The sequence below is a fragment of the Ursus americanus genome, chromosome 8 (genome assembly GCF_024610735.1).
Source record: "Ursus americanus isolate L20-20 chromosome 8, mUrsAme1.1.p, whole genome shotgun sequence".
In the NCBI taxonomy this organism is placed as follows: domain Eukaryota; kingdom Metazoa; phylum Chordata; class Mammalia; order Carnivora; family Ursidae; genus Ursus; species Ursus americanus.
Window position 1 is genome coordinate 82,852,606 of NC_142134.1, and position 10,824 is coordinate 82,863,429.

Consider the following 10,824-nt stretch of genomic DNA (forward strand, 5'->3'; position numbering starts at 1 on the left):
AAACCCCATAGGAAGGACCTCGAGTCAATCTGGGTTACGGGAGCCAGGCTGTATGGCCCTCTTCCAGGCCTTGGTGGTGGGGACATGGGGGGGTTGGGGCTTTCGGGACCCAGGGAGCCCCACAACCGCCATGAAGCCCGGGGTGAGGTTCTGGCACTGGCATTGCCTTGCTGGCACCATGCACCTGCCCCTGAGCCCTCATCTGCCCCTCGTCCTCATCACGGTCATTGCAGGAACGCTGTGGTCCTTTCCTTCTGGGTCTTGAGACTGAGGACAGATGCCCCCAGCCCTCAACTGGTGAAGGATGCTTCCCGATGACAGTGGCCAGGAGGAGGAATGCGAGGCCCAGGACTCAGTTTCCTCCTCTGGAAAACGTAGGTTAGTGTGCGGTCCCTCCGTGGCGTTGTCCTGCCGGCTACAGGAGAGGTGTGAGACCGAGCGGGCAGCGCACGTGGTGCGGGGGAGCGGGGCCCCAGTGGCGGGTGAGGCGCGCGGCCGAGGCGTCACGACCCGGGGGTGGATGAACGAGCCCTGGAGCCAGGCCCTGTGTCCGCACCCGCCCACTGCGTTCTGCGGGGATGCCTGTGAGGTAATGGCCCGCACGGAAGCCGTCCTGGGCCCCGTGACCGCACGGCCCTCCCTGGGGTCCTCGCCGCGGGATGGAGCTCTGACGGGAGTAACGCGGGCTGAGCTAATCGAAGCTGAAAAGGCGGAATCAGCGAGCGTCGGATCCTCTTGCCGCCTTCATCAATCCCGCTAACTGGGTTTGAGCGCCCGGGCAAGTGTTCGGCAAAGGGAATTAATATGTAGGACATCTGAGGCCGGCGCGGCCGCCGGGCCTCCGGTGGGCGCGGGGCTGGGCGGCCCAGGGCCCGGAACCCCGGCCTGGGGAGGCCGCCGCCCGCCCGCCCTCCCCACCCACAATTCAATTACTGAGGGTGCTGCATATGCAGGCGGCGGGCGGGGCGCAGACAAAGGCGTCCGCATTTACCCATCATAAGCTTCATTTGGAGGAGGTCTGAAAACAATTCCCCGTCACATTTGTCCCTGTCAGATCACATTATTCACAAATGAAGTTCACAAAGTATCAATTCAATTTCAATGAGCCGCGTTGCAGGGCTCGGCGGGGTCTGGCCCGGCCCCGCGGGGGGGGGGCTATGGACGCGGAGGCCGTCAGAGGTAATCAGAGGCAGGCGGCCGCGTTGCAGGGCTCGGCGGGGTCTGGCCCGGCCCGCTGGGGGGGCTGCGGACACCGAGGCCGTCAGAGGTAATCAGAGGCAGGCGGCCACGCTAGCACTTTCCATTTCACCCCTTTTGTGCACATCTGTTCCTGGATAATCCCATTTTCTACACTTCCAAATCACTGAAGACGGCCGCGGAGGGGTGGGGCCCGTGGGAGGGGGCCGCGCGTCCGTCTGTCCATTGGAGCCAGAGCCAAGCAGGAGTGTGAGTGCAGTGCGTGAGCCCGCCCCGGGGCCCTGCCCTCTGGGGTCCAGGCCTGGCACTGCCTCAGGGGGCAGGGCGGGCCTGGGTCCCTGCGCCCCGGGTCTGCAGCCTCGGCCTGGGCCCCTCCCCACAGCTCAGAGGGTCGGGACCCTGACCCTGCTCAGGAAGCTCATGGGGGCTTCAAGGAGCTTCCTGCCGCCCAGGCAGCCCACCCCCCACACCTCTCTCCACCCTTCAGGGGCCCCCTCCCCTCTGGACGGGAGGCTGGTCTGGCCCCCTCCTTGGTCGGGGCGGAGCCCCGTGGGTGGGTCTCAGGCTGCCCTGTGGCCTCCTACAGCAAACAGGTTGTGGGCACCCCCAGCATGGACCTGCCCCAGATGGGACACGGCAGGGTAAAACTTCCTGTGACCAGGCCTCCCCTCTGCTGTGCAGCCTCCTGCCGCACCCCAGACTTCTCCTGGCCACGGGACCCGTGCATCCCAACACCAGGCCCATCTCCTGCCCCTTCACTGCCTGTGAAGCACGCAGGGGCAGGGGGTGCAGGGCGCTGGTTGGGCCCTGGTCATGCTGGCCTTGGCTCAGAGTGTCTGCATATCATGTCAGACCCTGCCCTCCCGCGGCCCCACGCGCAGAAGCTACGTTGAGGCAGGGGAGGCAAGCACCCGCTACACCCCGTGTGACCCACCAGCCAGCCGCTCACCACGCCTTCAGGCCTGGGTCTCCCCACTTGTGAAGTCAGCTCTTTCCTGGACTGCTGACCCCAAATGAGTCCTAGGGGTCTGTGGAAGCTGGTAGCAGAAACCTGCCAGGATGGAGGACCAAGATGTAGAGAGCCCTGGGAGCAGAGTGGGCACGGCGGGAGGGGGAGGGGCAGCTCCCCATCCCCCTACTGCAGCAGCCCTGCTGACTGCCTCTGGCCTGGCCTCTGGGACAGGATGCACACCGTGGGGTTGCCCTGGGGCTGTTGGCTGGAGGCCGCGCCCCCAGACCCAGAGACCCAGGGAAGGAAGGGGGGCGTTGCGGTCCGCCCCGGTGTAGCCATGCTCGGGCTCCAGGTGTGTGGCTCCCTGTGTCCCTAGGCCCACACCTGCAGCTGGGGTGCGTTTGTGGGTGTGGGGCAGCTGTGGGCCTACATGTGGGGCGTGTGTGGGGGTGTGCACGTGCACGTAGACAAACTCCAGCCGGTGTGCGTGCCATGTGCACACGCGTGTGTCCCTGCCACGGATCTGAGGTCTCACGCTGCGTGGGGCACAAGCTCCCTTCCCAGCTCGCTCCACCGTGTTCTGCTTTCTTCGCTTTGACGTCTGCCTCCTGCTGGGGCAAGGCCTGGCTTCCTGCTCCAGAAGCCGCTGGAGCCCCAAGACTCTGCCAGCTGTGTACGTGGGCCTCTGGGGGTCACGGGGAGTGCCCACGCCTGAACCGTCCTGTCACCCCATGATGTGGCCGGGCCTCTGAAATGGAAGAAAATCGCCATTTCATAGCACTGGTTTGCATTTTTAAATGAGTGAGCTTAAATTTTTTTAGAGCAGTTTGGGGGTGAGAGCAGCGCTGAGAGGGAGGTTCAGAGAGAGATCTCTCATGAGCCCCCGTCCCCCCACCAGCCACATCCACACCGGAGTGGGGCGTCTGTTACGGTGGACGAGCCTCCACGGACACGCCATCATCACCCAGAGTCCACAGACGACGTCAGGGCCACGCCTGGTGGCGCACATTCTGTGGGTCTGGACGAGGGCATCAGGACAGGTGCCCACCCCTGGCCCCCGAATCCCCGTGCTCCACCTGTTCATCCTCCCCCCCCCAACCCCTGACAACCACTGATCTTGTTACTGTCTGGCGGTTCTGCCTTTTCCGGAACGTCCCACCGCTGGAACCCTATTGCGTCTTTCCCTTCGTCGTGTCATTTAAGGCTCCTCCGTGTCTCCTCATGGCTTGGGCGTCCTTTCCCGTCAGCACGAGTGATCGTCTGTCGTCCGGGTGGAAGACAGGTCACCTCTCCACGCACACACTGAAGGACGTCTCGGGTGCTTTCAGGTTTCGGCGATTATGAATAAAGCTGCTATCAGCATCCGTGGGCAGGTTTTGGTGTGGACGTGAGGTTTTGGGTAATTCGGGTAAGCACCGCGGACCACGACTGCCGGACCGCATGGCTAGAGTAGGCTCGATTCTGTAAGAAGCTAGTGTCTCCCAGCATCCCTGTCCCCTGATGAGGCCTTGGAGACAGGAGAAAGTCGGCATCTCCTGGTGAATACAGCAAAACTGGAGCTGGCACTTAGCTACTGCCACTGGTGGCCTTGCTGCGCTGAGCCCCCAGGAGATTCTGGGGCCCGAGCCCGCCATCCCAGCTTCACCACCCCCACCACCAGCTGGCTCTCGAGATGGAGGCCCAGCCTGCCTACCCTGAGAGGATGTGGGGGTGCTTTGCCCTGGGCAGGGTGCATGGAGCCCGGGGGTCCGGCAACGGGCCTCCCTCACCCTGAGGGTCCCATCAGGCACGGGAATCATGAGGAAGAGGGGTGCCAGGGTCAAGGTCTGCACTGGTCCTCGTGTGAATGGCCTTGGCAGGACCCCACGTGCTCTCTGTAAGGCTGCAAGTCAGTGGCCCGGGGACGGCAGAGACCCCTGGGGCTTGCTGGCATGGGTCCCAGAGTTCAAAGGCAAGCACTGCAGGGTGACTGTCTGGGCCTCGGCCTCAAGGGGCCACCGTGCCCAGCAGGGCAGGTGTGAGGAGGCAGGGCGTGGAGCCAGACGGTAACCGGTACTCGGCTCTCTTGATCTATTGATCCCAGGGCCAGAGCACGCTGTAAGAGGAGGCGATCATGATGGGATTTCAAGTTGGGGCAGGCGAAGCCACAACAACAGAGCAGTTTCATCCACTGCTGAGAAATCTCCGGGCCCGACCATGGCAGGCTCCACCGGGACCTGGCCCCCGAGCGCCCCACACAGACCTCCGCGGCCCTTTCTCCACAAACAGAAGGATGCGTCTCCAAACCAGAGGAGCTCACAGCAAAGCCGAGCCCGTGGGCGGCCTCCAGCTCCATGCACACACACATACGTACACACTTGCGCACGCATGCGAGCAGCACCCCAACGTGTCCCCGAGCACGCGTGAACGTGTGTGTGCCTGCACGTGTGCACACGCTGCCTGGGACCGTGCAGGTGGGGGGCTTTCCTGTCCTGCCTCACTGGGAAGCCCGGTGCCCCGCACGCGTGCCTGGGCTCTCACCGGCGCACCTCACAGACTCACGCCGCCGTCCCCGGAGGCAGGCCCGGGTCCCTCGCGGCCGATGCTCCCTGGTGGAGGTGCCGAGAGGCCTCCTGACACCCCAAGGTCCTCAACACCATCGCAGGTGCCGACCGACAGTGAGAACAGTCCCTCCTTCTGTCAAATGCCTTCCTCTGCACCCGGCTTCATGCCCTGCCTGGGGCTCCACGTGGGGCCCTCAGTGCCCCTCCGCTATGGAGCAGATCCCCACCCAGGGGCAGTGATGGGACAGTCCAGGGACATGAAAGAAGTGAGAGGCTCAGCCATCAGCAGCAGGGACCCCCCGGAGGAGCTGGGAAAGCCCGGGTCCAGGGGCCTTCTCGGAGGAGGTGGTCCAGAGCTGGTTCCAGGGCTAACCCTAAAGGCCCGGCCACCCGCACGTCTCTGTGCCCAGCCGGCCAGTTCTTGAGGCCTGAAGCCGCCTCCTGTGCTGGCTCCCCGCTGCACCCACCCCTGCCCATCGAGTGGGGGCACATTCTAGAGAGTCTGGGCACCTCAGCCCCGTGACGCTTGCTCAGTCGGTCACCGCGAGGCAGTGGGGGCTGGTGGGCCCCTAGCGCCTCTGGACCAAGAAGCATCCAGGACCCAGGAGCTGTCCGGGCACCAGCCAGGTGTATGTCTCTCCCGGCCTGCACGTCAGCCAGACCCCGGGAACATAGAGATGTATCGAATTCAGCTTAGCAACCCAGGCATGAATGCCTGTCCTTTAAAGAGAAACTTATCTGTAATTAAAATCATGCACAAGTTTTAGAAAGAGTCTGTTTACAACTGGGAAGAAAGCTGATTGTGGAAATGAATAGGCCTCCGTTGGGGCCAGGAGTGCTTAATTCAGAAATAAATCCCCCACAGGAGGTGCCTTGCCGGGACTCCTTCCCCTGTGCCTTTGGGGGGCTGGCGACGGTGTAACGCTCTCGTAGTTGTCGCGCCCTTATCAGCCACGATCGCAGGCACGAGGGCTGGCCGCGGGCTCCCGGGTGGCTGGAGAGCTCGCCGCAAACCCCGCTCCTCTGCGCGTGAGCAATAAATTAGCCCAGTTAAAATCAGCAGGACGCGCGCGGTCGGAGTTTATGCTTCCCTGTGAGCAGATGGCGGCTTCGGCCCGTGCGAAGCAGGTGGCATCAATCACCAGCCTCGGAGTTTAGGGGACAGTCACACCGGTCCTCACGGAAGAGCCGGCGCCTGCACGTGGTGGCAATAAGAACGTGATTGATGCTGGCCAGGGGGCTGGCCGCCGCGGCCGGGGTGATTTAGGAGGACGGCGGTGGCTGCCGCCTGTTAATTGGGAGACCGGCTGACGGATCATTTGGGGCACCTGCACGCGGAGCCTGGTCTGTACCGTATTTGCATAATCCTCCCCGCTATCCTTGTCCCAGTAGACAACACGGGACAGAATCGACTGTTTTTCTGGGTATTGATTACAATTAAGAGCATGAATATGAGCTGGACGGTCGGGGGCTTCCAGGCGAGAACACTTGCTGGGTCTGGTTGGTGCCTCTAGCCTTCCTTCTCCTGCCCACCCCCCACCCCAATGAGGTAGAGCCCGCCATCGAGACCCCTTGACGTGGAACAAGCCCCCACAGATGTCCCCGAAAGGACCGGCCGCGATGGAGCTCAGGGTCACTGCCCCATGGAGCGGGGGCGCAGAACCCTGCTCCCTAGCTCCTACTCTAGGACCCCAGCCCGTGGGCACGGGGTGGGGCTTTCTTGAGAACAACTCAGTGTAGGAGAGCCTGCTCCCTCCAGTGGGGACACACAGGCTTGTCTGCACGACCAGGGGACAGTGGGTCTTCAGAGCCAGAGTGGGGGCACGAGGATGGAGGAGGCCACATGGGCCAGAGTGGTTCCCCCAGGTGGGCAGTGAGGGCCTGGCCAAGAACAGCAGCGGGACAAAGGCCGCGCTGTGGGAGGAGCAGAGGGCAGCCCTGGGGAGGCTGCACCCACCAGGTGGGTTCTTCTTGCATTTGCTGGCAGGCTGGACCTGAGCGGTGGGATCCCACGGATAGAGACGGTGGTGTGAGCAGAGCTGCCCCGGGAAGGCCAGGGCATCCTTCGCTAAGCGCATTCCAGGGCTGGCGTGGACCCCACTAGCTTGGAGCAGCCCCCCACCCGCCTGGCCCTGCCTCAGACCTTGCTTCCTGTGGCTTTCTCCTCTGACTCCCACTGACCCCCAGAGCCCCATGCTGCCCCTTGCTCAGCCGCCACAGTCCCCCTGCCCCACCAGGGGGCCCAGCCTGCTGCTGCTGGTGTCCAGGGTTTTGCCCTCCCCGCGCTCCAGGGAGCAGTGTGAAGCAGCAAGACCACGGTGGCCAGGGTGCAGGCGGCACCAAGTCCCCACCCTGTCCCCAGCCCTGCTCGAACCGCTCCAACACCCCAGCCCCACCTGAGACCCTCCACCTTGTTTCCTGCCATCCGACTCGCTGGGGCTCCAGCTCCCTGGAGGGTCACAAACAGCGAGTGTGGGGCTTCCTGTGGCCCAAAGCTTGGCACAGACGCGGTGGGTCTGGGCTGTCACAGACACACACTGCAGGGGCCCGGGCTGTGCGCTCCTCGGTCCCCGCTCTGCGAGCCGGGGCCCCGGAGGACAATGTGACTTAGACTCTGACACAGAGGCAGCCTAGTGACCCCTGTGTCCACCTCCTGCTTCTCCCAGGGAAACTGGACTTTGACCCTGGCCCACACCCTTTGCGGGAGCGGCCTGTGCCTGCCTCCTGCCCACGGGCAGCGCGTCGAGCATCATACTCACTCCAGGAGTTACCCCCACAGGCAGTAGCTGTATCTGTTGATTTTAATGCCACAAAAGTCATTTTCATATGAATAAAAGAAGAAAATGTGGGGATGATCTCCGTGGCCCCGACGGAATAAATAATTTCTTCCATCTTTTTTTTTTTAAAGATTTATTCATCTATTTGTAGAGAAACACAGAGAGAGCATGCGAGCAGGGGGCGGGACTGAGGGAGAAGGAGAAGCAGCCTCCCTGCTGAGCTAGGCTCGAACCCACGACCCTGAGATCATGACCTGAGCTGAAACCAAGAGCTGGACGCTTAACTGACGGAGCCACCCAGGCGCCCCCCGTGTCTTAAATAAGATCCCAGAAGCAGTAACCACCAAGGAGAACACTGAGGAACATAGCTCACGTCAAGACGTGAGCTCTTCACGGAGACCCGCCCGGGAGCAGACAGCCCAGCTCTGCAGAGACACAACGCAACACAGGAGCAAAGGCAGGAGCCGCCGTTCTCAAGGGAGGAAAGAGATGGTCAGTGGACGGCAACGTCCAGGTCAAGGACGGAGAGTGTCCTGGGCTCATGGCGATGGTGACACGGAACACGACTGTGGGACTTGTGTGTCTAAGAAACAGGAACCCTCCAAAGCGGGGCTCCCTAAATTGTTATTGCTAATCACGATTTTTTGTAAAATGAAATAGTTCTCCCTCTCCGTGTTACCCGTTTGTGGCTTGTCTTACTCCTCTTTGACCTCCCTGCTGAGCCCTGGAAGCTGCCACTTCTCCGGCTCTTGGGAGGGGTTTAGAGCCCAGGGTCTGAAGGCCATGGGTGCCTGTTGCTGTGTGGGTAGCGTGGACTCTGGGAGCTGCGGTGTACAATCTAGGAGCTGTGTGTGTGCGTGAGTGTGTGTGCAAACTCACACACTTATAAAGAACGTTAGTGGGGCAAGTGACAAAATCTGAACGTCCGTAGGTTAGACGCTAATTTCCTGACTTTGATGACTATATCGTAGTGACATAAGAGACTGCCCTTGTTTTCAGGAATTACCTCTGAAGGATTTAGGGGACAACGTGTCTGCAACTTCCTCTCAAATGACTCAGAGCGGGGAAAAAATATATATGAGAGAGAGAGGAAGCAAATTTTTCATCCCAGGTGAAATTAATAATAATAAAAATACTTAAAATTAGGCATATTTTAATGATATTTTCAATAGGTACTCGGTGCTCAGTAAACTGATATCTATATGGAAAAAACTGAAATTGACCCCATGCAAACAACTCTTCATGGTCTCAGGATAAGAAAATATCTCTTAAATAGTACAACATTACGGACTAACTCTAAACAGTTTTTAGAAATTCAAGGCTTTTATTCATCAAAAACACCACTCAGACTGCAGGAGAAGATATTTGCCCATAAGTCGTCACCACACGGCTGTGCAATCACAACGCATAAAACATAGTTACAAGCCTACAAGAGGCCTTGAACAGGCCCTTCACAGAAGTGGACACGAATGGCCATAAACACACAGAAAGTGCTTGTTGCGTCATTTGTGAGCCGGACTGGCCCATAAAAGCCTCATGAGATAGCGTTACACACCCATGGGGTGGCTGCACAGAAGACGGGGGGCACCAGGGGGCAAGGCCTGGAGCAGAGACATGCTGGTCAACATTCAAGGAGCCCCTTTCCGGAGTGCAAGGAACCCTGACTTGCACTGCTGGCCCATTTCAGTGGTGTGAATAATTCCCACGTGGCTGATGGCAGGCTGCTGCTTCACTTGCTGCCAGCAGAGCTGAGACAGATGTGTGCAAGGAGCTCTGTGAGCCTCTGTGAGCCGGCCCCAGCTGCCACTTCAGGGAAGCCAGGACTCCCACACGTGGCTAGCGGCTGTGTGAATGGTGGAGGTGCGCTGGAAAATGATTTGGCAATATCTACAAAAGCTAAACATATGGCACTCCTCGAAATTCCACCCCCAGGTGCATCCCCAAACAGAAACACACACATATATGTTCACCAAAACATATGTACAAGAATGTTGTCAGCAGTGCTAGCTGGAACAGCACCAAACTAGCAAATACCCAGATTGACACCGATGGTAGGGTGCTGTCTATGCACGCAATGAAATCGTCTAAGATGAGACGAAGAGCCTGCCGCTTCACCCAGCACCACGGATGACCTTCCTGAATACCGTGCTGATCAGGGTGGCCAGACACAGATACTCAGCTGCGTGATTCCTCTACGTGACGTTCCAAACAGGCGGGATGGATTTGTGGAGTTAGAAATCAGGTTAAAGGGCCCTTCCATCCAGTGGCAGCCATCAGCTGAAAGGTACTCAAACAGGTACATCCAGGAGCTATGGAGGCAGAAGCAGTCCAATATAATCTGCTCTCTTCTCAGGGAGCACGCTGTCAGGACCGTCAGCTCTCTGGGCTCCATGAGCCCCCTGCCCAACCCACCCTGATAAAGTGCACAGACTGCGGCACAAGGCCAAGCCAGGTTATGTCATATATCAGATTCGTGTGTGTCGTGGTGGTTGCAAACACCCAGTTCCTAAGGGTGTGACCCATAACAAGCCTGTCCATCATGGCGCTAACTGGCTCAAGTGTGCCCAAAGCCCACAGTCTGTGGCAGAGGAGCGAGCCGGAAGCCACTGTGGGGCTCTGAGAGTCTTGAATTATTACTGGGTTGGCAAAGATTCCACGTACAAATTCTTTGAGGTTATATTGATCCATTCCATAAAACTATCAGAAGAAATCCTGACACCCAATGGATCACCAAACCACACAAGCACAGGGAGATGCGAAGACCAACATCTGCAGGTGGTGAGAATGTGGCCTTGGAAAGGGTCACAAGTTCCACCACACTATTGGTGGTTCTTGCATGTGGCGTGGAGAAGACGCAATGCTCTCCTCCAGCTCTACCCTTATCGCTAATATAAGTAATGTTTGTAAAGTTCCTACCTAATAAATAATTTAGGACAGTCCAAAAAAAAAAGAAGGAAGAAATGAGGATAATGGTTACCTCTGGTGAGAACAGAAGTGCCTGGGAGGTGGCACCAGGTGGGCTGGGGAGACCCTTATTTCTTGACACACGAATTTCCTTTTGTGATAGTTGGGTGGTACGTTCGTGTTCTATGCCCCTTTCTGCATGTGGACTATGGTTAGATTTTAAAGCATGTGAAAAATCATGAAGATTTTTATATGCTAAAAAAGAAGAATCCAAAAAAGAAATTAAGAAAACAATCCCATTTGTAACAACATCAAAATGAATAAAATACTTAGGAATAAACTTAACCAAGGAAGTGAAAGATTTATGCATTGAAAATAACAAATCATCGGTGAAAGAAATTAACAAAGACGTAATGGAAAGACATCCCGTGTTTGTGAACTGGAAGATGTA

At 58.6% G+C, this 10,824-nt stretch overlaps 1 pseudogene; it reads left to right on the forward strand.

The window, feature by feature from the left end:
* Positions 1–304: 304 nt before the first annotated feature.
* Positions 305–10,358, forward strand: LOC148109615 (large ribosomal subunit protein eL15 pseudogene; annotated as a pseudogene).
* Positions 10,359–10,824: the final 466 nt, after the last annotated feature.